The sequence below is a fragment of the Callithrix jacchus genome, chromosome 8, assembly GCF_049354715.1.
Source record: "Callithrix jacchus isolate 240 chromosome 8, calJac240_pri, whole genome shotgun sequence".
Lineage (NCBI taxonomy): Eukaryota > Metazoa > Chordata > Mammalia > Primates > Cebidae > Callithrix > Callithrix jacchus.
Window position 1 is genome coordinate 52,518,222 of NC_133509.1, and position 24,764 is coordinate 52,542,985.

A 24,764-nucleotide genomic window follows, 5' to 3' on the forward strand; every position below is an offset into this window, starting at 1 on the left:
TTTCACTATGTCATACTGTGATTCTTTATGGGTTCCTGCTGAAAAACTATAAAACTGTCATATTATTGCAGAGTGGAACAATAGAGAAATAAGTCGTAATGGAAAAACAACCATTCGGATGGGTAAGTTAAATTTTAGTGGGCAATCACCCACACTAAAGTCCTCTATTCACACCTTATACTCATAGACAACATGAAATTCTACAATCTCTATAAAATAACTATCCTAGGTATTTTTACCAGTTGTTCAGAAGTATATCCAACATTAAGAATGGGTTGAATCACATTATAAAGAGTAAAATTCACATAAAAAGCCATTAGGAATGGTCAGAGAGCTTAATGGCTTAAGACTGATTTTTAGCTAAAGAAAAACTAAGAGAAGAAAGAAGCCATACTTATACATGATTTACAATATACAGCATCATACCTTGACAAAGAAAATTTCTTATTCTTCTAGATCTATTTATATTAAACCTCTGACATCTGTGTAGCTTAACACATTTGTTAAATAGTTGAAGCTCTCCATCTAGAAAAATAATTGTTGAAATGTTTAGTCATCAAAATGAATAGACTACCAAAACATCTTGTAAGTAATCATGAAATAGCCATTGCTATCCTTAAATCAATCTTTTGAAACCCTGGCAAAGGCTAAATGTACTTAGGAAACTGAATTTACAGGGCCATAGAAACTGACAAAAGTCTAACTTCCCCAATATTGGCTATTGCTTGAAACATTAAATTATGTTTTAACCCACTTTTCTTTCATTTGGTCAAGGATTGTCATAGCTGGGGGTTTAAAACTGGTCCACTAGAAACAGGTCCAAAGAATTACCATTACAACTTCAAGAGCTGATGTTACCAAATATCTGGGAGTGATGGAGGTCATAATCTCTCTTGGGTGATACTTCTAGGAAAAAAAAATGCTGAGAGAACTGGGATTCCCAAAGAAGATGCTGCAGAAGATATTTTCCATGTTAAAGCACATTTCATCTGTTCCACCAATAGAAGATATGGGAAGAACCCTTAGCACAAGTGATCATTGTCAGAGCCCGTAAAAGGAAACAAAAAAATGAGGCTTGGTTTTTAGTGACCACACTGCTTTTAAGTCCAGGTGAAAGTGCTGAGAGTGAATTGAACAGAATTCCATGTGGACTCCTCCAGAATCACCTTTCAATAATAACTGTTATCCTCAGAGAAAAAGCTTTTGTTAAAGAAAAGTCTGTACAAACACTGAATAAACACAGTGATATGGTAACAATTTAACAACACATTCAATAAAAATGAATGTTACAGTTGGTCACTTTTTCCCTGCTTTTTAACAAACCTTTGTATTTTCCCTAGCTTTTATAAGTAATCCTCATTGTAGAACATTTGGACATTGGAGAAAGATATAAATAAGAAAATAAAAATAGTGCTAAGACTCTCTCTAATAGCACTATTAATATGTTGATTCATTTCATAAAAGTATATATTTATAATCATTCATTTGTGCTTTGTTATATAGTTGAAATTTACTGAATATAATGTCCTTTCTTGCTTTTTGGTTTTATCCCTTGCTTTTTATTTAACATAAAGGTGTAGGTATAGGTCAACTTTTAAATACTTTTATAATTTATATTTAAATTTATAATTATTAAAAACAGTTGAAAAATTAGGCTTTATTTCAAAGTAAGTATGAAACTTATTCAAACAAAACATTTTCTAGAAACTCATGATAGTATTTCAAAATAATTTTTTGACAGTACTTCCTAAATGAGACCTTGTAGGATATAAATGTTTACGAAGAATTATTAAAACATTACCAAATAGAATTAAGACAGATTTTTCTTTTGATTTAACTAGGATATAATCTATTGCTTCACTCTTTAGTCTTCCTATTTTTGTGCCTTAGAGAAATGCTTTACATGGCTATGAGTGCATTTTAAAATAGTGTCTAATACTGTAAAGTAAGTTGAGATTTCTTTATCCTGTGCTTAAACCTAATATGTAATACTTATTCTCTATTTGAAAAATACAGTATAAAGAAAATATTCTTAATGCAAAAAATATTGAGGATCAGTATATTAGAAGAAAATATGAAGCCTTTGTCTATATGACAAGCCACACACACAGGCACGTGTTCTGTAGGAAACAGATTTCCCTCGAAATCTGAGAGTGAAATGTTCAAATATTAAGTAAATTGGAGAAGTGCCACCATCTCCTGTAGGCAGGAGCCTGAAGCTAATTGTACAAGTGGCATGAATCTGATTTCAGAAAGGAAAAAAAAAATTCATGAAACCAGAGGCTTGAAATGTTTTACTGGAGAAAAACCATAGCATTACCTCCTCCTGTGGGATGATAACAATGATTTATGAAGCTGAAGTCATTTCTTTCTATTGCACTTTGGGGAGATTGGTTTCACATGATCTACTAAGGCAGGCAAGGCAAGCTGAAGAAGAACCCCACATGTTCAATTGAGGCTTAGCTCTGCCTCTTCAAGGGAATTCCAGAGCTCCAAGGAGGGGGAGGAAAACCTACTGCTTTCTGATCCATGCAACTCCCTTCCCCCAACCAACAAGCTCATTAGGTGGACACACGGCTCTCTTATTTTCCCCTCTCCTTTTAAAAAGTATTACTACTTCTGCTGTGTGGGAGTAGAAGCTTGTTGTAAATGCACAGCAGGATAGTAGCAAAGCCAAGATTAATTCCCCATGGATTTATATGGGTCGTTCTCACCCACGATGAATTGTACCGTTTCAAAGGTGCTTATGCTGCTGTTTTTATGGCTGGTCACTAACTTTATTCTGGCATATGGTGGTTGGCGCCATGACATGGAGTGAACATTTTATACCTGAATTAAAGTGGATATTTGACAGTTTCTGTCAGAAAGTTCAGAGCAAAGAATTTGTGAGACAAGATTTATTGCATATTTTATATGGGACACATCTGTTTCTTTGCTAGCTTTGTTCCTTCCCTTAAAAAAATTTAAAGAAGTTTCCTAAAGAAATATAATGACTGATAGAAAAAAAAATTCCAAAGCAGAAGAAATATATGGTCAAAAGTTGGGCATTTAGGACTTAACTTGGGAAAAAAAAAAAAAAAGAAAAAACTTCTCATTTTGATGAGGAAAAATGACTCATAGTCACATATAAAAGCTCAGTGAAACAATGCTGATATTATTGGCAATTATTTTAGGGTTTAATGCCATTTATATAATAAAATTAAAAATGTAAATGCATTACCTACCATTGTCTGCATAATGGAAAGAGGACTGGAGAGAGTAATCTGCCTTTGATGTGCCTTTTAAGACACCATCTGAAATGGTGGACTGAATCATAAGTCCAACTACATCAGTATTAAACAAAATAATTACAGATATTTAAACATTTAAAATTGATATGACTAAAGATAAATACAGAAAACTTCCAACCAAAGCCATCAATACAACGTGAAGGACATGTATAAACTTCTCATCTAAAAACTCTATTGTAAGAACTAAACTAAGATTCGTGATTACGTAAACTGTGGGCTCAAACTGAAACTACGCATTAACAGGCTACTTTCTCTTTTCACTGCAGAGAGGCTTTAATGCTAACTGTTGTAAAACTGAAAATAAATCTTCCACTCTTAAATATTTTGGAAAATTAATCCTTAACTAATTTAGGTAATATAGATTCTCCTTATAAAAATGTGAAACATTACAGATAAAGTCCCCCTGATAGCCCTCTGCATCACATCCTCTGTCTTCCCCAACACACATATACATAGCTATCTTCCACAACTCAAATACTGTTATCATTTTTGGATTTATCTTTCCAGAACTTCTAAGTGTCCCCGTGCAAACATGCAAGGTTTAAGAGAGACATAAAGAAGCAGATTTGTTAGCATATCAGGTAGACATAGTTTTAATTTATTTGAGACTGTCAAATAGTCCTCCATAATGATAGTATAATTTAATAGTACTAGGGGCTGATAATTGTTGTTGTCAAACTTTTAAAATTTTGTAAATCATACAGATTTTGGTATAAACCCTTGGTTAAATATTTTGCAAATATATTTTCCCATGCTTTTGCTTGCCTATTGGTTTACAATGTTTATCATTTTAAAATTTAAATCTGAAAGTCATATTCATAAATATTCTCTTCATGCCTTTTGCTTCTTAAATCATTTGCAAGAAGATCCTTTTTACTCCCAAGGTAATAAGGAGGTCTTGTATTTTCTTATAATACTGTTTATATTTTTGGTTTTGCTTTTGTACTTTTACATGTAGATTATTACTTGAAATTGTGTGAGGCAGCTTTTTTTGTTGCTGTTGAAGATTGATAAATACTGTTCAAATATCATAGATTTTCTAAGAGATAATCAGAGTATCCAACTAGTGGCAGATTGTCTTGCCCTCTGTTTTAAATGAGTCATTTTTTTTTCCTTTCAGCTGCCTGGGTAAAGCTGGTCCATTTGTGTTTATTTTGATTATGAGTAAATTTGAATTAATCCTCATATTTATTGTGTGCTTTTCTTCACCAAGCTTGCTGGCTGTTTACTTTTTCACCTTTTCCTAATTTTTGTTGGATTCACCAAACTGTCTTTGCTTTATTTTTCCTTTAATGGTCTGAACATGATAAATTCTAACTTTTTGACTAGTAAATACTTAAATCTTAACACCCATTACACCTGTGATTTTAAGTTATCTATCCCTAATTATCTCTCAATACTCTAACCTGGAACAATATAAGGGTGGCTTGCTTTTCCTTTCATCCTCCTCCTAAATTCTATGGTCAAATCCAATGCCTCAACCTATTTTGATCATCTGCAATTTTATTTTCAGATATTCAAATACAAATACTTCATATTTTATTAATAATGCCTTACCCATTATTTTATACATTCCTTTGCTCATTATACCTGTTGCTACTCCACTTCTTCCTAGATTCATTTTCAACTTGGAGAAGTACAACTTCAAGAGATCTCTGAGATGCCTCTAATCCCAGCACTTTGGGAAGCCAAGACGGGTGAATCGCCTGAGGTTAGGAGTTCGAGACCAGCCTGGCCAACATGGTGAAACCGCGTCTCTACTAAAAACACAAAAATTAGCCAGGTGTGGTGGCATGCACCTGTAATTGCAGCTACTCAGGAGGCTGAGGCAGAAGAATTGCTTGAACCCAGGAGGCAGAGGTTGCAGTGAACAGAGATCCCACCACTGCACTCCAGCCTGATGAGAGAGACCAAGAGAGGCTCTGTCTCAGAGAGGGGGAAAAAAATCAACGAGTAGTAATCTTTCCAGGCTTTGCATTTCTCAAAAGAATTTACTTTTCTCATTTACTTTAATAACAGGTTGGTTAAATTTACAATTCTAGGTTCTGATTTTTTCCCCCCTCAGAATTTTACACTTACTGCTCCATTTTTGTCCTGTATCCAGTGTTGCTGCTGATTAGTTTGTTGTCTATCTCAGTATTTTTCTAACTCCTTGATTTCTCAAGGTTAGTTACAAAGAATTAAGGGTGTCTATATGTGTGCATTTATTTTTCATTGTCTTTGTTGGCACTTTAAATAAAAGATGCAAGTCTTTTCATTTCTGGGAAGTAATCTTGCGTTATTTCTTTACTTCTTACTCTCTTTTAAAAAACATTTCATCAATTCAAATTTTAATTTCTATATTCTCCACTGGATTTTTTTTATGAAGGTGACTATCTTATAGTTCTGAGATTAGAAAACACACATGTTCTGAAAATCTGATCTCTCTGCAAGCGTGTTTTCTCAGGTGTAAGTTCTCCTGTTTGTTGAGTTTTTTGGCTCTCCTCAGTTGTTGATTCTGGATAGTGAACCAGTCTTTATAGTTGAGTCTCACCATTGGGTACAAGAGCTATTCTACCTATTTTGGGAAGAATAGAGGAGGGCAGAATGTTCTACAAGGCAGGGTACTCATTCGTATCCTGAAATACCGCTAACTACCCAAGGCACTGCTCTGTCTCTGCCACCCAAGAGCCCATTCATGGCCTATCTCAGAGACAGACAGTTTCTGTTGTTATTGCCTACACCAAGGTATGCCCAAAGAAGTCATCTCTGCAGAATAAGAAAATTCACACAAATGCTGTCATTCCAAGAAAACTGCTTAAATTTTAAAATTCAAAGTTTTAAGTTTCTTCTCCCATAGATTCTATAAGATAGTTCTTACATGTTTTGAGCATTTTTTAGACTTTAAAACAAACAAAAGCCAAAATAGCAATTTTACTATTATCATAAATAATGACATGGTGGTATAATAACATTTTTAAAATACCTATTTTAAAGGTACTATGTGGGAACAAAGCCCCTGAAACCTATTCCAACTCATGTTGGAGATCTGGTCACACCCATGGTCCAGAATGCTTTATGGGTAACTTTCATATTCGAAAAGTATTCTTCACAGAATGGGCTTCTCTGAACTTATAAGGGGGAAAGCATGAAGCCTGGAGCTGTAATATCTTACTGCAAAAATAGGGAAGGCCAATTTGGAACAGTGTATCCCTGTCAAAAGCCATGTGCTCCCTTCTTTACAGTTCTATAAAATGGCATCTGTGACTAAATAAGATTTCATTGAAGTGCTGGAAGCCACACACAGTTGAAACATGGACTTGGGGATGGCAGCAATACCATCAACAACAGATACTGTAGTGTCCCCCTGTGGGAGGGGATAGGTGGGAAAGTAATTTTTAAAAATCTTTGCTCACATTACTAGTAATCATGTTATTTAATAACCATGAGCATCATTTAAAAAACATGTCTCATTTCCTTCACACCATGAAAGCCAAGTTCCACCTGGGCTGCATTGTGGAGCCCAGCCATGGTTTTCAGAGGCTCAGATTCTTACAAAGTCCTCTTAGTCCATGCTTATCTCAGAGTGGATAAATGTCCACATAAGTTTGACAGATTACACATAGGTAATGCTTGATAGTTTTTTTAATATTTTCAGAAACAGTATTTTAAAATTTTATTTGAAAGAAAAAAATACTTATCAGTGGCAAGTCAGGTAGATTCATGTTCAACACTGGTCAATTATCTTAACCATTCTGATTACTTGCTCTGTTTCCTCCACTGGCTCTTCTTCTTTCTCCTAAATATATTCAGACTCCAAGGCGCTCTGGCTCTCTTGAGCAATCTCTCTCTACTCTTTTCTATCTTTTAAGAGACAGGATCTCACTCTGTCACCCAGGCTGGAGCACAGTGGTACAATCAAGGCTCACTGCAGCCTTCAATTCCTAGGCTCAAGCGATCCTCCCAACTCAGCCTCCTGAGTAGCTGGGACCACAGGGGTGAGGCACTGTGCCCAACCCTCTCTTTTATAATTAGCTATAAATTCAGCTACTCTTGTTCTGCTGATAAATCTCAAATCTATATAATCAACTCCAAATTATATTCTCAATATCAAATTTGCATTTTTTCTGTCCTGCTGGATATTCTGACATAAACACCTGTCTGGGAATTCAAATTATTTCCTGATTTCCCCATAATAACACAAACTTGTTCCTTTCATTGTCTTAGTCACCTCAGTAAATGGCATCGGCATTCACTAAGATGATCAAAACCTGGGAATTATTTTTTGGCTCCTCCTTTAGCACAACTCCTATGTTTAAATCCAATTCCTGTCTTTTCTATTTGAAAAATAGTCTTGAATTCACCTATACTTTTCCATATCAATTTCCACCAGCCTGGTCCAAGATGCTCATTTTCCACCTGAACTACTTCAATAACTTCCTTATCTACTCTTGCCCCTTTGCATTTATTTGTCTACACAGCAACCAGGATAACCTTTTAAAACATGAATGTAGTTAGGTTACTTTCATTTTACAAATTCTTTTAAGGCTCCCTGTGGAATAAAATCCAAATTCTGTCTCATTATCTTCAGGACCCTCCCTAGGTGGCTTGCCCTACTTCCAGTTGTATTTGCTCATCTTAATCTCTCAGTATGCCAAGCTGTCAGCTGCCTCAGGGCTGCCAGTCAGTGTTCTTTCTGCTTACGATGTTTTTCTTCTGTGCTTCATGTAACTGGCTCCTTCCCAGACTTAAAAGTCATCACTGCTCTACTCTCCCTACTCTTTTAAAGTAGGTTTCTTAATAGCAGCCCTCTTCAGCCAAACCTAAACTTTCCACAATTTGTAATTATACAATGGGTTACTTATTTGCTCTTTTGTCTCTTGCTCTTGCTAATTAAAAGTTTATCTGTCCTGTTTATGACTATATAAACTGTGCTTCGCACAGTACCTGACACACTGTAGGCTCTCAAAAATGGGCTGAATTTCTCTATTATCCTTTTCACTGTAGTTCCCCTATTACAAAGTCATCTGTTTAGGACTGACTCTCCTGACTACGTTGTGAGATCTTTAAGCCAGAAGACCATCTCTTGTCTGCTCAGCACAATATCTGACACACTGTGGGACTACTCGTAAACAATGAATGGTTAAGTTAGGTACTCAGTAACCTTTTTCCCTAATTGTATTAGACATCACATATAAAATCACTGTGGGAGATGTTGTTTAGAGTAAGTAGTTTTGAGAGGTCAAACAACAACAGCATTGCTAATAATAACAGCCAATTTCATATAGGGTCTGTTTGGATAACAAAACTTGAATGATGGGAATAGTAGTTAGAAATCATTCAAAGTGGGACTCAAGGGAGCTGACCCTCCCTCTGGATGTCGAAATCTATCACTGACTTAGCAGTGTGGTCCCTGGAGTGTCTCTCAGAATACTGCTTCCCACATATGTCAAGAGGGCCTAACGGCTGCTTCTTTCACAAGGGTGGTGGGGAGACAAATGAGGTCAAGTGTTCCACAGCCCACAGAGAAGCAGCTTTCCAAGGAGAGTGGAAGACTCCCCAGGGCCCTGCTTAGTGCAGCCTGAGAGGCTACAGGCCAGCAGCAAAGGTGTTGTGAAAGACACTGACACTGAATTCCCTGAGTGAAAAATGTTGCCCTGAGATTTAAGAAAGAGGAAACAAGCCGAAAGGGTATGCCAAGAAACCGAGGGAAAGAGTTAATGTCATCAGATCAAACCAAAGGAAATTAAAGGAAGATTTAGTGAAAAGAGAGCAGAAATACAATCAAAGGATCCCAGGGAAGCGCAGACCAATTTAATGAGAAACCAGGAAAGCAGTGATTAAAAACAAGGGAGTCTCTCTACATCTATGTTCAATCCAGACTGCTTGCCATTTAATGCTAATGCTTTGCTCCATTCTTAAGTCACACCCACCTAGGAGTTTACTTTGGAGTTTTTATGTAGGAACTAAGAGAGACCCACCTTCTATTAGAACACTAGGTGATCCCACAATATTACAATATTCCAGGTGGCTTCCAGATAACAGAATAGCATTTCCACAGCTAAGATGCTATGTGTTTCCCCGTTTTCCTAGTGCTGGCTCTTTCCAAAGCCGCTCTCATTCTTACCTCCTTCAGCTACCTTCCAGATAAACAAGCTCATAAAACAAACACATTTGCCTACAACTGATGCATTCACTGTGTTCTGAAACTAAGTAGAACTAAAAGAGTATTAGAGGAGGGGATCCAGGGATGGCATTTCTTCAGGCCTGTTGCCACGTCTCCATTAGCTTCTGCCTATGTGTTTATTTTTATAGCTCCCTTTCATGAACAGATGGTGTGAGACAGAAGTCTTATTTCCAAGGTTCACTTTACTGAGTGGCTTCCAGTCACTCTTTCCAAGAAGAAAGATGGAAAATTATGGTCGAAGCAGCTTTATTGTCCATCTAGGAACCAAGGAGAATGCTGGACCTCAGCCACTCACCAGCTTAAACTGTCATTTATGAGCAACAACGTGATGGTCTTTGGGTCTTGGCAACATTATCTTGGGCTGAGTTTGTGGCGTTAATGCCCAGCTAATCACATTTGTCTAATTTGACATTCCTATCACTTTAACAAATGAATTCTTACCTACTATTCATTTAAATAAAACAAAAAATGATAACGGAATCCTGTCCTTTTAGATGGAAATCATAACATATAAGAAAATAGCATTAGCTTTCATGTTTGTAGCACCTTCTAACAGAAGAATTCTAATTATTTCACATTATTGTCTTGTTCATCTTTTTAACAATCTAATGAAGAAGAAAGCCTACACAGATTGCTGGCTCTCCTTTATAGTAGAGGTCCAAAATGATGTGACTAACTTAAGAGCAGGAAGAGAAAGAGGTAGATAAAGAAAAGCTTGGCTTATTCCCACAACTGGATAACTCATAGTGGTTAAAAGTAATTAGATCCAGGCCGGGTGCGGTGGCTCACGCTTGTAATCCCAGTTCTTTGAGAGGCTGAGGCGGGCAGATCACTTGAGGTCGGGAGTTTGAGACCAGCTTTGCCAACATAGTAAAACACAAAAATTAGCCAGGCATGGTGCCAGGCACCTGTAATCCCAGCTACGTGGGAGGCAGAAGCAGGAGAATTGCTTGAACACAGGAGATGGATGTTGCAGTGAGCTGAGATTGCACCACGGCACTCCAGCCTGGATGACAGAGTGAGATTCTGTCTCAAAAAAAAAGTAATTAGATCCATATGTATCAGCATGAATAGATATTAAAAATTACGATGCAGAATGATAAGCTCAATATGGTTCATCCTTTCTATAGTGCAGAAAGTCTGAATTTCTTCTAAATTTGGTAAATTCTAATTACTCAAAGTCACACAAAGAGAAATTCCATTTTCCTAATTAATGGAGCTAATTAAAATGATTTTATAATTCTTTATCATGTGGCATTGTTTTTTCTCACTAGGTTTTTGTAACAGTGAATAGAGTCTAGCTTGTCTGTAAGAGCTAACAATTTGGATAACAGTACTGCTTTGCATCTATGGCACTCTGTAGAGGATGATTCAAAAAAGAGGATACTTATCTCCCCTGAGGATGAAAGATAAACATTTATGGTGAAAATATTGTCACGACTCAGACAAAAGGAGTGATTTAGCCATACCACTTGGCTCGTGTTCCCTCGTAAACAAATCATAATTTTTTAGTAACGTAATAAAATTACTGGGAATAGAAAGCATGCATTCTGACTACTAGAAATATGGATACAGCAAAAGAACACATTAGTAGTTTCAATGTCTTTTACTTAAGGATTTCAAAATTCTTCTCCGTGAACAGGGAGATCAGTAGGTAAGATATAGTATTACCTGGTAGATGACCTAAGGCAAAACTCTTTATCTGCTGGCATCTTTATACATGTGCTATACACAAAATGTTTTGTAATCCCATAGAGGAAAGACACTGGTGGATGGCAAGAATGCTAACATTTGCTTACTTGGAGCAAGGGCAGGCTTGGTCACAGATTCAAAATGCAATGCGTAAGAACTCCAATTGGGTAGCAAAACTCCAGCCAAAGTGAAGCAAAACTGCCTTCTCTGCTTCCACAAGGTCTACTCTAGTTAATATCGATATAACTAGGCAAATACCCAATAACAAAAATTTGTCATGCAATATCTAAGATGACACAACAATTTATGAGACCAATTCTTACTATGTTAAAAACACACGCTCTGGCAAAAGTTCTGTCAAACTTACAGCTATTTAGATGCAACCAGGAGGTCAAGGCAAGCCATCTTCTACTCCCAGCTGCTAGTGTTTCTAGCTGGTGAATAACACAGGCCCCAGGATAGCGGGGTGAAGGATAGTTTTCAAAGACTGAAATTTCCTCCAATTTACATTTACATTAATATTAAGAGTTCCATATTTGGCTGCTGGAGTAGAATGGTGGGCATCAAATCAACAACCCATGCCTTCCTTTGAGACCAGTTTCCTAAAATTGGTTCTCTGTGTCTATATTGCATGAACTGAAAGCATATGTATGCAATAACATTCCAAGATACCTTATTTGGCATTGATATAGACTGGACATATTGTCTCAGCATACAAAAGCAATGATTCTGACTCCCGCCAATCCATGAAATCACTCTTTTATCTGTTAAAAGGCCAAGATTCGTGAGTGATGAAAATAGTTACAACTATTTTGTTGCGGGCATATATAACCATGTTGTATATCTATATAGAACTCTCTAAGGTGTGAGACCTCAGTGGTGGGAAGAAAGACAAGATTTAGACAAATACCCACATAGAAATGAAGGGGGACACATTTCTCCGAAGTGGCAGAGTTAGGAGGTACTGAATGGAAATTTTGTCATTATGTAGAGACCTTATGCTGACTGAGAAAGCAAAATAACTAAATATGCATTACATTTATCTGCAACTCATTTTTAATGTCTTCTTCATTTTTAAAAGCAAATGGACTAGTGAAGGGAAATTCACTTCTCTGAGTTGTAATACAGGATCATCTCACATGCAGGTTATCCAAAATTTGGGGGATCTGGAAGGCCAAAGACCAAACATAAAGTATAAAAAAAGTAAATAAAGTTATGGATATGGATTAACAAGTGACAAGAGATTCAAATCTTCTGATTCTTGTGTCTGGCCATTTAACTGAGTGCCACTGACCATTAGATAAAGACAGAGTTTAAAAAATAATCGCCCTTATTATAAGGGAGCCACCCCTGACTCACTGTCTTCTATTCATTAGTTTGTTGATTGTTTTTCCCTCCAGATCACATTTTTGGAGTTGTTGTTTTGATGAGACAGTGGTTGAAATAATTTAATTCTCCTGTTTAAATCCTGTTTTCACCTCTAGATGAATCTCCATTTATGATGGAATTTCATTCCATTTAGAATCTAAATGAGGAGGAACTCCTTTAAATTCTCCCGTCTGTTTTTGGACAAATTCAACCTGTTTTTCACTGAGCACCACTGCAAACCAAGTAAGGAGAATACTATTAATAAAGTAAATGAATAGACACACCTTCCCTTTCTTATCAGCTAAGTAATTTCTTAAATATTTAAAAACTGAGAGAAGTGCCACAGAGGTAACAAAAAAAGAAGTTATATTAAGAGTGGAAACCTAATTTTCCCAGGAGTATATGTAAGAAAAGCCCCCCTTGTCTGAGGAGACACTGTCATATGAAGTCAGATATGAAAGAAGGTGGAGATCATTTAGGGGTAAGAGCAGCCAGGGCCCCAGAGTACTCAGGTAGTGCAAATAACATCTAAAGACAGCATTAGGTGTAACCTTTCAGATCTGGAAGGCAGGATCTAAGCCACCAAGAAGTCTAGTGCGTTGTACCTTCTAAATACTTCTCACCTCTATCACCTCCCTCCCCTTACTCAACCACTCTAGTCCACGCCATCAAACCCCCATGCCGGATTCTTAACCTGACTTCATTGAGGTCGTACTTTAAATCACATAGATCTAGCCCATCTGAGTTCAATTTTCTCCCATCCTTCGTGAAATGGAGATAATAATAGTGCTTTCCTCAAGGTTTTTTTTTTAATGAGAAACGAGATACTACTTAATATCAAACTTGGCTGAGAATATTAAATAAATGTTAGCTGAGACTATTTTTCCTTTTTTTTTTTTTTTTGAGACAAGGTCTCACTACATCACCCAGGCTGGAGTGCAATGGTGCTACCTCCAGCTCCTGGATTCAAGTGATTCTCCTGCTTTAGGTTCCCAAGTAGCTGGAACTACAGGCACCCAGCTAACACTGTTGTTAATAATATAGCATAAATGTCATGGAAGCTTGGGAAGTTTTTATAAAACAGGTGGGGCTTGATGGCGGTTTTAAAGGGTATTTGTTGCTTGCCTAGAACACGGGAAGTGGAGCTGGCAATCCAAGCTCAAGGAGCCCCAGGAGCCGGGGCTTGCAGTGGCTGCAGAGGAGGAAAGTGTGCGTGGGATGAGGAGGCTGGTATTGCATAGGTCCATGGAGGCAATCACAAGACTCCCTAGACTGCAGGAAAAATATTTTGTGGGATCAGTAAGCTTGGACAAGTAGACTAGAGACTATGAAGATAACCTCTCAGAGACTGATGCAAATAATCCGCTCATGCAAATAATCTCAAAGAATGCAGCCTTTTTTTTTTTTTTTTTTTTAAAATACTAACTTCTGATTCTTAAGGATGAAGAATGTGGGTGGGGAGGGGATGCTTGTTTCCGGTGTCAGTAAATAAAATCTTTTGGTGGGGAAGTATTTTGCATATTTGCAAGGAAAGTTCAATGCTCTCCAAAGTGTAGGTAAAAACTGGCACCAGGGATTTCTGTGTACCTGCCTTGAAAGACAGGGCTTTAATCTAAAGCCAAGGTGAACTTTTGTATCTTTTTACAACGTCATCACTTCTGAGGGACTTCAGACTCTGTTCCATAGGTCAGCACCAAACCAACAATATAGAGTTCCTGTGACTACTTATGATTTGAAACACAAACTCAGGCTTTGCATGTTTTTAAAACATCCCTATAACTATGGGTTGTTTAAAAATATCTATGCCCCAAAGAGCTTATTTCCAACATCTGACATGAATGCATTTTGCAGTGATTTGTTATGTAAATAATGGTAGCAGAGAAGACATATGAAAAACTATTGCCCCCTCTCAAAGCCCAGTGGATTTAATGCTTTTGTTAACTCTGAATTCCAAGTTAAGGGGTTGTTTGCCTCTTTGTGGTTTATAAAATAAAATAATACATGCCTGCCTCAACATTTCTTCTGAGGAAGCTATAATTTGCAAAAGAACTATTGTTCTTCTATGGCTTCAGTGTGGAGAGGGGTTTCAATGTATTGGCTGTTGAGATGATGCTTTGAGTCTTTTCAAAGCAGAGGGAAGAGCTTTTTGAGATGAAGACTCAGGTAGTGTTTGGAATTGATGATGATTCAAGGTCTGATGTGGGGTCTATTTGCTGAAGCTTCTATTTCAACTCTCCTTTATGACCTTGGGTTATCTAAATATGTTGCTTTCTAATGTTTTTATGTGAGAAGTGGGAGGTGGGGTAAACATCAGTCTTATATTTGTCAATGGGAGAAAAGCCAGGGATAGACTTTTTGGCCCCAGTTTTGTCCTCCTTCTACAGTGTTAGCTCCTATTCCCCACTTTACAACTCTTCCTCTCTCTCCTCCTCCCCTGCTCTGCTCTTCTCTTCCACCATCACTCCCCTGCAGTTGTTTATTAAATGCCCATTGCATGCTAGCTTTCTAATTTCTTCTTGTCTCTGATGGTCATATTTTAGGATGTCATTCCTCTAATAACTGCTACCACTTCTAGAGTATCCCAATCTGTAATTCTTTTCTTAAGAGGATAAGTAGAAAAGACATAATGAGGGGTGAAAATGGTTTTGGTCTTCAATTAGTGTAACTGATAAGGAGGAAAGGCCTTGGGTTAAGGGAATGTCTTATGAAACAACAGCTGTTTCATAAGGCACTCATCTGGAGAAATGGGGTGTATCCTCTATTGATAAGGGAGAAGATCCACAAAAGGCCAACTAGCATCAAAACATCTCCAGAATCCAAGCACAGAGGAAGTGAGCCTTCTGACTTGCCTTCATCTAATAAGTCCTGAAATTAGTCCATACAAGAGATGAGCAATGTCCCAGGGAGCAGTTTGTCACTCATGTCCCTGGCCAAAAAGTGTAATGAACTTTGTTTCATGGTTTAATGGACTTTTATCTGAGTTGAAAGGGTTAACAAATCTGAACATTTCTCTGAAACCTGATGAGACATCCAAGCATCTTTTTTTGAAGGTCTCCATTGAAAACACCACTTATAAGTAACTTCTATAAAGGAAATCTATATGAAAATACCAGAGATGAACCAACTGCTTTTCTTCCCCTAAACTCTTAGCAAATGATCTAAGGGCTTACACATATTAAAAGCCTTAATTTCAGCTTCTGGAATCAAAAGGGCAAAGGAATGTGGGCATATTCATCTAAATATGCATTTGCTGATTCCATTCTTACTCTCTTGGGTTCCTCCACAAACCCAGACTTTACACTAAAAGGCAGCTACTTCTCACTGCAGCAGGATTTTGAGAACGATCACTCTTTATCATCTCCACCCTGACCCTTCCCATCTTTTTTCTGATTTTCAGACCCTCCTAGCATTTATCTCTAAAGCAGTTGTATTTGCTTCCGCCAACTTGGGTTAGTTGCTCCTGCATCCTAGCATGCCATGTCATACTCTGATGAAGAGCAAATTAAACTCTTGGATGGTAAACTCTTTTCTTAAACTTCTTTTTGGTTCTTCAGAAAAATATTAAAAATTATATTTATGTTAATATCAACTAAGATATTTGATCTATCTCAGGATCCTACGTCCCTTGACCAACAAGCTGATAAAGCTGCCTAACTCTTCTTAGTCAACACTCCTCTCATGGTGTGTGGAACAGAACTTGGTCTCCCTTGGTCCTCAGTAGTCGCAAATTGAGGAAGACCTTAATTACATAGAAATATGTTTCCACCCTATATGTTAGCGCTGTTCCCTTGCGCTTTCAATTCAAGCTGCCTCAAGGAGGAAAGAAACACAGATAAAACACAAAAGACAAAAAGCAGAAGTCCAAGCCTAAATCAAGACTATTAATAGTTCCTACAAAGAAACCAACTGCCATCACCCAAACTCTATTCATCTAGTTCTTCCGTTCTTCAAATGTGGCAGAAACTCATCCTCTCATATCCCTCTTTTACTCCCACCGTTATAATTTTCAGCCATTTTACCCCAGAGAAGGCAGCCTCATCAAGAAGTGAGCAAATAAAGGTGATCTAGGTACGGCCTTTCTTTGAACAAACACGTTTTCATCTTTTTCTTAGTTCAACTGATCTTGAAAACAGACTCACTGTTTAAAGGGGAGAAGCCAAGCCCTAGTCATCACTGATCACCTCGGTTAATTTGGGAATGGGTGCTTCATATTCACCACATAGAGGACTCTAAGGCTTTTATTCATTTAAACCCTTCAAAATGCTAACATGATGATGTCAAAAACTTTTAAAAGTTTTGCCATTCCCAAACTGTCATGCAGTTGGCTTTGTGGCTTTAGACACACTCAGAAAGAAGGCATCACCTTTGTTAGAATTTGTCAATTTGAATTAGGTTGGGTTTGTTTGGAAGCGAAGCAACAGCAGAAAATTCAGTCCCTTTCTTCCTAAAAGCACAAGGCTGCTAGCCCATGAGGAAGAGCTGGAGGAGAGGGCAGGGCACAGGGATGTCACCCAGCCTGGCTGGGATACATGTCAGGCCTGACCACATAATCACAGATACTCATGAGCAAGGGAAAGCAGACTATCCAGATAAAATGAAAACTGATTTTAAATAAGAGGCTTCCCTTATTTTGTTTGTTATTTCTTCTAAATCATGGCTCTAAAAAAATAAACTTAGGATTTTTTCCTCTTCCAAACGGAAACATCTTTTTCTTCTTGGCTTAGACCACCAACCAGGTTTCTGTCACCGGAAGTGGGGAAAATACTGGATATTCTTTGAGGAAGCTTAATCAGATGCTCTATTATCCCAATTTTCAAACCAAAGACACTTGGAGATGAAGACACATTTTTTGGTGTGTGTTCTAAGTTGCAACCTCAAAAACTTGGCAGTTTTCTCATCATGGACTGTGATTTCCACGATGTGATGGTTTGGAAGGGTTTGTTTTCAAATAGATGTTATGGGTAACTCCATGGGAATTCTATTTCAGTTCCTCTGAGTTGACAACCTTTCTTAAGTGTAACTTTGGTGTTCAGATGACCTTGGGACACAGACAAGGAAGATTCCCAGTGGTAAATGTCTGTCTGGTACAAAGTGGGAAGGCAGAAAGTGAAGCTTGAAAGTCATGAAAAAAAGAAGGAGGTTTTCATGCATTATCTTTCTTATTGTTCTTTTTTTTTTTGAGACAGGTTCTCACTCTGTCACCCAGGCCAGAGTGAACTGGCACAATCATGGCTCATGGCAGCCTTAATCTTCCAGGCTCAAGTTTTCATCCCACCTCACCCTCTCTGTACCAGGGACTATAGGTGCATGCTACCATGCCCAGCTAATTAAAAAAAAAAAAATTTGTAGGATGTGGTCTCCCTATGTTGCCCAAGCTTGTCTTAAGCTCCTGGCCTCTAGTGATCCTCCCACCTTAGCCTCACAAAGTCCTGGGACTACAGGCATGAGCCACTGCACCTGGCCCACATTGTTATTTTAGTTTACATTTATTTAGGATAGTACAGTTCACATTTTCTCATTTTTCACTGGTTCTATTTAGTGTCAGTTATAGTAGCAGTAATTCATATTCTAACTTAGCTTTACCTGAGCAACTCTTTCTCCCCTAACTTTTAGTCTTAGTACTACAAATGCCTGCATGCTTTCTCCCTAGAACTGAGGCCTTCATATTTTTTCTCCCTAAGTTGTATATGTCTTACAAACTTGTAAAATAAATGTAAATGAACGTAAAACTTTCCCCTTGCTTGGTGAAGAACAAGAAGACACACCCATTGCTTGAGCATACAGTCACTCAGTCACTCTTTTTTTTTTAAGAATGCAAAGTATCTTATTTTTAAACTTTTAAAATCTGAAAAGAAGGTAGCCTGTTAAATAATATTGTTTCCAAAGCTGAATGTGCTCGCTGGGAGCCCAGTTTTTCTGCCTGAAATACAAACCCAACTTCCTGACACTGGTAGGTGGGAACACTACTGTTTGATCTGTGATTAGATGAACTGAACGATCTCAGTTGGTAACATCCCCCATTTTTTTTCCCCCGTTGGTAAGGGTTTAAAAAATTCTAGAATAGATCCATTTTTTTTAGTTTTACACTGACAATTTCAACCCAAATGTCTCCTGGGAGGCATAGACCGTGTACAGGAATCTATCTTCATCCTTCTCACTCTCCTATACCTCTGAGATTGGTGTGAAAACACTCACCATGCTGTGTCTGTTCACCACCAGGAAGAAGGTTTGATTAGCATTGAGTGGTAAGCACTTTCTAATTATCTTGATGAGCTCACTCAGGTTGCTGTGGTAAGGTATAAGAAAGATCATTTTATCCAGGACAGGAAGTTGCTTCTTCCCCTTGTATTGTTCTGTTACCACTGGGGTTTTGCATGGATGCTGCTCTCAGGTAAGTCGGACATCTACTCTTTGTTCAGAGGTGTGGTGCGGCTTGAAAGTCTTTTCCGATGGCATGGTGCAGGGATCTGGGAGGTGGCAGCAACAAAAAGATTCTGGTGGCTACTGGGGGTGGCAGCAGCAGTGAATCCAACTCCAGTAACAGCAACTTTCCGAGTCTCCCTCAGTCTATTTATTATACGCTTGATCAATAAAGTCTCAAGTTTCTAGGTGCCTCAGCAATCCCAGTGCTAAGGCAAGGGCTTCATGGATTGAGTCCTGAAGCCCACTTGTGTTTAGAGATTGGAAAGATGAAGAACCAGAACCTCAATTCCAGATTGAGGAATACCCATGAAATAGGGAGAAGACAAAAGAGGGTAGGGCCTAAAGCAAAGACAAGGAGTTTTTAAATCCATCACTTGATCAGCTGTATCTAATGCTCCTGAAAGGCAGAGTAAGATTTTGTGTCAGATATATAGGGGCTTTGAGGCTAAAATCGTGTCTGATTCATTCTTTTTTTTTCCTCAGAGTCTTATTTATAAGTAATCTACTATATGTGCTTAACAAACAACTGAAAAAGAATAGTAGTGATTGGTTACAGACAGAGGGATGTGCTCTCTGTTAATTCCTTGCCCAACAAAAAATGCCCATCCTAGGGCAAAATGGGAGAAGGATGATCACTTCCACAGTGCTCACGCTGAAAGGATCCCAGGTGCTGTTATCTTATCTATGCAGCAAGATCCAGAGATAGTTCCAGTCTGAAGAACTTCAAAGGTTTGAGGAGGCAGAGGTGGAAGGTTTGGGGAGGAATGAAGGCAAGAGGGAAAGGGATGAACGACAACCACAAAAGGGCAGCATGCTCACAACGATGCTGGCCAGACATGGTGATTCCGGAATATGAAGGAATCTGGAGAGCGAGTCACAAGAAACCAAAAACATAAGCGGGCAGAGGAGATGCTGAGAGAAAACAGAAAGCTATGAAAGAAGGCAGAGGCTCAAACTGAGGTAAGAGAGAAAAAATTAAAAGCAGAAGGGAAGAAAAACAATCAGAGGAGGTGATGCCAACGTATGGAAAAAAAGCAAAGGAAACACAGGGCCATCGCCTTGCGCTCCGAACAGTCTGGGTACTGAGCGACTGGAGCCTGATTTCTGTGTGTCTCAAGAGGAGACAAATGGCACTTTGAGGGGAGCCTCTCAGCATTTTGGATCCAAGAGGAAAACATACCAGGCGCAGTGAAATGCTCAAGTAAACACAAACAGCAGCAGCCGTGGGGCCTGATGGCAGCCTCAGTCCTCTCCTGGCCTCCAGCCTGTGTGCACAACACACATGTCCCCTTGAAGGGGGAGGGCAAAAATACCCTGCAACTGGGTGACCTCTGTTGTCAGCATTTGGCTAATTAAGGAAAGATATTACCTACTGATCTCTATGCCTTGGTCCTACTTCCTGTTCATTAAAAAATGGTTTAATGTGAAAAAAATCAAGGCGACAGATTCCAAATTATAATTTTTTCTCCCAAATGAGCTGAATGGCAGTGGCTGTTGCCAAAAATGCTTGAACAATAAGATTGTGACACGAAGACTAAAATCTAAACAACATGAAGAAATCTCGAAAGCCAAGCTGTCCCTATTATCTCATGCTTGCAAGACGAGAATCCAAAAGATGAGTGATGAGTCTCCATTTGTGCAAGCAGAGCAGCAGTCCAAGGCCCTGACACAGCCACTAATTGCCTATCTGCTTGTTTACACAGCCCAGAGATGGTGACTGGACAAACAGCTCATTTCCCTTGAAACTGGACCAAACTGGGAGGAGCCTGTCACGAGTGACACAGGAGGACTAGGAAGAACTCTCATGGTAAAGTGCCTCCAGATCAAAGCCAAGGACCAGCAAGCCAAGCAAAGATTCGTTTAAGCAGCTGGCTTCCCATAGGCAGCTTCAGGTCTACCACTTTCGGTGCCCTGCCCACCCTCTCCCAGCAGAACTGGAACCCCAATCCCTGAGGCCAGGACATGTTGAGCCATTTACATCAAAGTCTCAACCAGGGAGCGTCAGCACCAAGCTAACCTCCAGGCCTTGGCAGCAAGGACAGAGTTGTGTTCAGGTTAACTTCTAGCCCTTCTGGGCTTTACTTGATGCTTGCCATTTACTACGCTCTTTCCCATTTTAGTGTTCTTCTTATCTCATAGACTGGAAACAACCTGAGGACAAGGGACTTGAAGACCCTGGATTCCACAGCAGGGCACTTTACATGTGAAGAGCCATTAGCCAGGGAAGGCTTATGGTTGTTAATGATGATGAGCTACTCAGAACATAGTTTCTTTTATTTGCCTACATCAGAAGCTTGGCTTCTTGAGACAAGAGACTCAGACTTCTCAATTATACTCTTGGCAGGCTGTGGAAATCAATAATGGCTCACACCTATCAGTGTCCTGGAAGTAGGATTCAGAGAAGATTCTCTTGAGAACCTATTTCTCATCAAAATAAGACTAGGCTTAAAAAACCAACCTCCCTACTGCTTAGCTCACAGGTGTTGTACTAATGGCAGCAATGCAGTCATGAAGTGGGAAGCAACAATTTTTAAAATCCTTGTTAAGTTACTTATAATTATCCAGAACTAAGGTACACTGAAGAACCATATACTTAATGGGAGGGAGATCTACATTGTTAAGTCAATAAGACTGATTTCAGATTTTTCCCTGTGAGCATGTGCATAGCTACATATTAGCAACATAAGAAACTATTGTTGAACAATTCCAAGAAGTTATGACTCCTCCCTGGGAGAACTGGAGCCCTGGAATCCAAAGCAGAATGAGGTGGGGGCAGCTTAAGGTCTGTGGGTGAAACTCAGCCCTGCTCTAGGGCACTGCTCACCCATTAACCTGGCCTCCTCTTGTCATTGCTGTGTTTTAGCCCTTAGTGAGCAACTGTTTGGCTCAGATTTAATCAGACTGAAGGGACTGTGGTGGGGAGAGGGCAGAGAAAGCTGGAGGAAGAAATGGCTGTTTTTTGGAGAGAACTGAGAACTAAGTCACCTCCAGGATGACCTTATTCTCTGGAGGAGCCACAATATGATATTATTTGAATATCTAGCTGCAGGCAGCTCTGTTTTTTCCCATATCACTACTGAGAGGATTGTAATCATCTGTTATCAGCACATTCAAGATACTACCGAGGACCCAACAGCATGGCTAAAACCTCTTATGTCTGCATATAACAGCATACAAATGACCAAAATCACTTTGCTTCAAAAAACAGTGTGAAAGGCATTTTAGGGCATGTGGGATTCCACACACAGACAAGTACCAGGGATCTCAGAAGCTTGGCTATTTCATTCAGTGCCAAGGAGGCAAAGATGGGTACAGGCAGTCATGTGGGCAGGAGGCAGTCCTTGGATGATTAGCACAGGTGTCCAGGAGGGAGGGAAGGGTATGGAAATGGTACAAACATGAGAGAAAGCTGTGCCAATGGGTCACCATGCCCCAGTCATACAGAACATTGAGTGGACTGTAACTGTGAACAACTGAAATACCAAAAAGAAAATGTGCACACACTGGTTACATTTCTAAATTGGGAGAAATTATTGTTTAAAGAAGAGAGTTGCTCGCTCCACCCTCCCCAGTGTTTGGAAGATAGACACAGGAGTGTCACACAGTACAAAAGGTGTGTATTATACAGAAAGGGACTTCCATGCAGAAACATTTAAAAAAACAAATCACCGACATCTATCACAGTTTATCCAGCCAGTGGTTTTCTTGATCCCTTTCACTATTACTTGAGACATTTTTGCTGGGAACTTCTCCCTCTTTTCCCTGACAGCTCATTGATCTTGGATTGGATCATCACAGTTCGTGGGAAACAATGTAGGCTACTTTTCTAGCTTATTCCTTCTTTGATGCCTCTTGGATGTTGTCCATTTAGTATGTTTGAAAAATACATAGAGACAAAACACATAGTATTTTAATCTCAGAGTATATGTAGTATGTCCCTGGAGAAGTCTCATAGATCCATGGGAATCATTTCATTACTTATTTTAAAGTAAGGCTTGTATTTCAAACTGATCCACCTGCAACATGTAATCAAAACCCATGAACTTTAACATAAATTTCAGATTCTGGTTTCTTATCTATATTTTTGGGAACATAATGTTGGTACATAAACTAGTTGAAAAAAAAATATTTTCAATGTGATTTAGAAATGACTTTTAACTATTTCTACACATTCCATCACTCCATCTCAGAAGAAGCGCAATCGCAAACTGCAGCAAATGGGACTTCATATTAAGTCCTATGAAATATATTCTGGCTGAGGTGATGGTTCTTGTGCACTAAAGTAAGCATGTAACATGCGAATCACATTTTGAACTGAGTTTGTGAGGCTAGTATTTATGAAGCTGTATATTTCCTCCTATGTAATAACACACAGAGTGATTAAGGAGAGTGAGAAAATCCCATTCCCTGGAAATACCATCCGTCCTGAAGAAGTTATGAGAACCAGAACAGATTGGTATTTTGCTATTTATCTGACCCTTAGAGATTATACCTATCCATTTTCCTAGGGCAAGCACAAGTGGTCAGTTTAATGAATCTTGATGGACTAAGCCAAGTAAAAGCCAGAGCCTACTAGTTAAGAGTCCAGATATCAGCAGATACCAATCTGAGGAACGATCAATTATACATCACAGTAGCTAGACTCTAAGACGTCCATCATCAGTTCTTTCCTTCCCTGTATGTTTGTGCCGTTCTCTAATTGAGAGGTGGTATCTATTGCTTGACTCCCTTAAAACTGGGCTGGATTGTGACTTCTTTGAACAACAGTGACATGATGTTTCATCCCCAGTGTTTGAGAATAGGCAATTTCGAATTTCTTTTTCTTAGAACATTTGCTTAGGAAAAAGCCAGTAACTATGTAAGAAAGCTAACTATTGTGACACCGCCATGCTATGAGAAAGCACAAGCTGTGTGGAGTGATTGCATGGGCTCTCAGAGATGCTCAGCCAAGTCCCACCCTCCATCTACCCAAGCTGACAATCTGCAGCCTACAGATGATTTCAATTTCAGCCATAATCTAACTCCAACCTCACAAGAGACCTGAAGCAAGAACTAGCCAGTTAAGTCTAGTCAACTCATTGAACTGAGACAGGCATATATTGCTTTAAGCTACTAAGTTTTGAGGTGGTTGGTTATGCATTGTGGATTCCTATTGCCAATCGGCTATAATAAATGTACATTCCAGAGGCAGAGACTGTGTTCATTTTGCTCATCATTGTATTCATAACATGCAGCACAGTGCCTAGAACATAGAAAGCCCTAAACTAATAAAACGTAACAATTTGAAAAAAATTTATCTGAACTAGTATGAAAGACAGACCCATAGTCAACTGGCTGACATTTTTTTAGCAAGTTTGATGGCCACAGTAACCTTATGGTAGTGGTATTACTATCTCTGTGTTTGAGATGAGGGAACCTCAGCCTTTTTTTTTTTTTTTTTTTTTTTTTTTGAGAAATTAAGTTTCCCAAGCTCAGAAGGATAGGGGAGAGATTTGAACTGGGGTTTGTGCAATTCTAAAGCCAATCTTTGTTTATTATAGTCTCCCAGGAGATTACAACAGAAACAATGAGAAAACAATTTGAAAGAGATGCAAAACCCACCCCTTGAATCTTATCCAGGACTATCTAGCTCCATTAATTGCTGTCAATGCGCTGGAACCTATTTCACCACATGAAGCTCAGACCAATTACAGTTAATGCCACAATCATGACTACAAGCTAGAAACCAATGCCAGAGGAAGCTTAAGCTAAAGAAAGCAGACGATCACGCACATATATTATGTTAGCAATTAGGCTTAATCCTAGAATTATGAAGCCAAAGGGAA

At 38.7% G+C, this 24,764-nt stretch overlaps 1 protein-coding gene and 1 pseudogene across 12 annotated transcripts in view; both read right to left on the bottom strand.

Moving 5' to 3' along the window:
• The window catches only part of FMN1 (formin 1), a 415,109-nt gene that overhangs the window by 51,232 nt on the left and 339,113 nt on the right, over positions 1-24,764 (bottom strand). The window lies entirely within an intron of this gene.
• Positions 18,458-19,107, bottom strand: LOC144577361 (microtubule-associated protein 1 light chain 3 beta pseudogene; annotated as a pseudogene).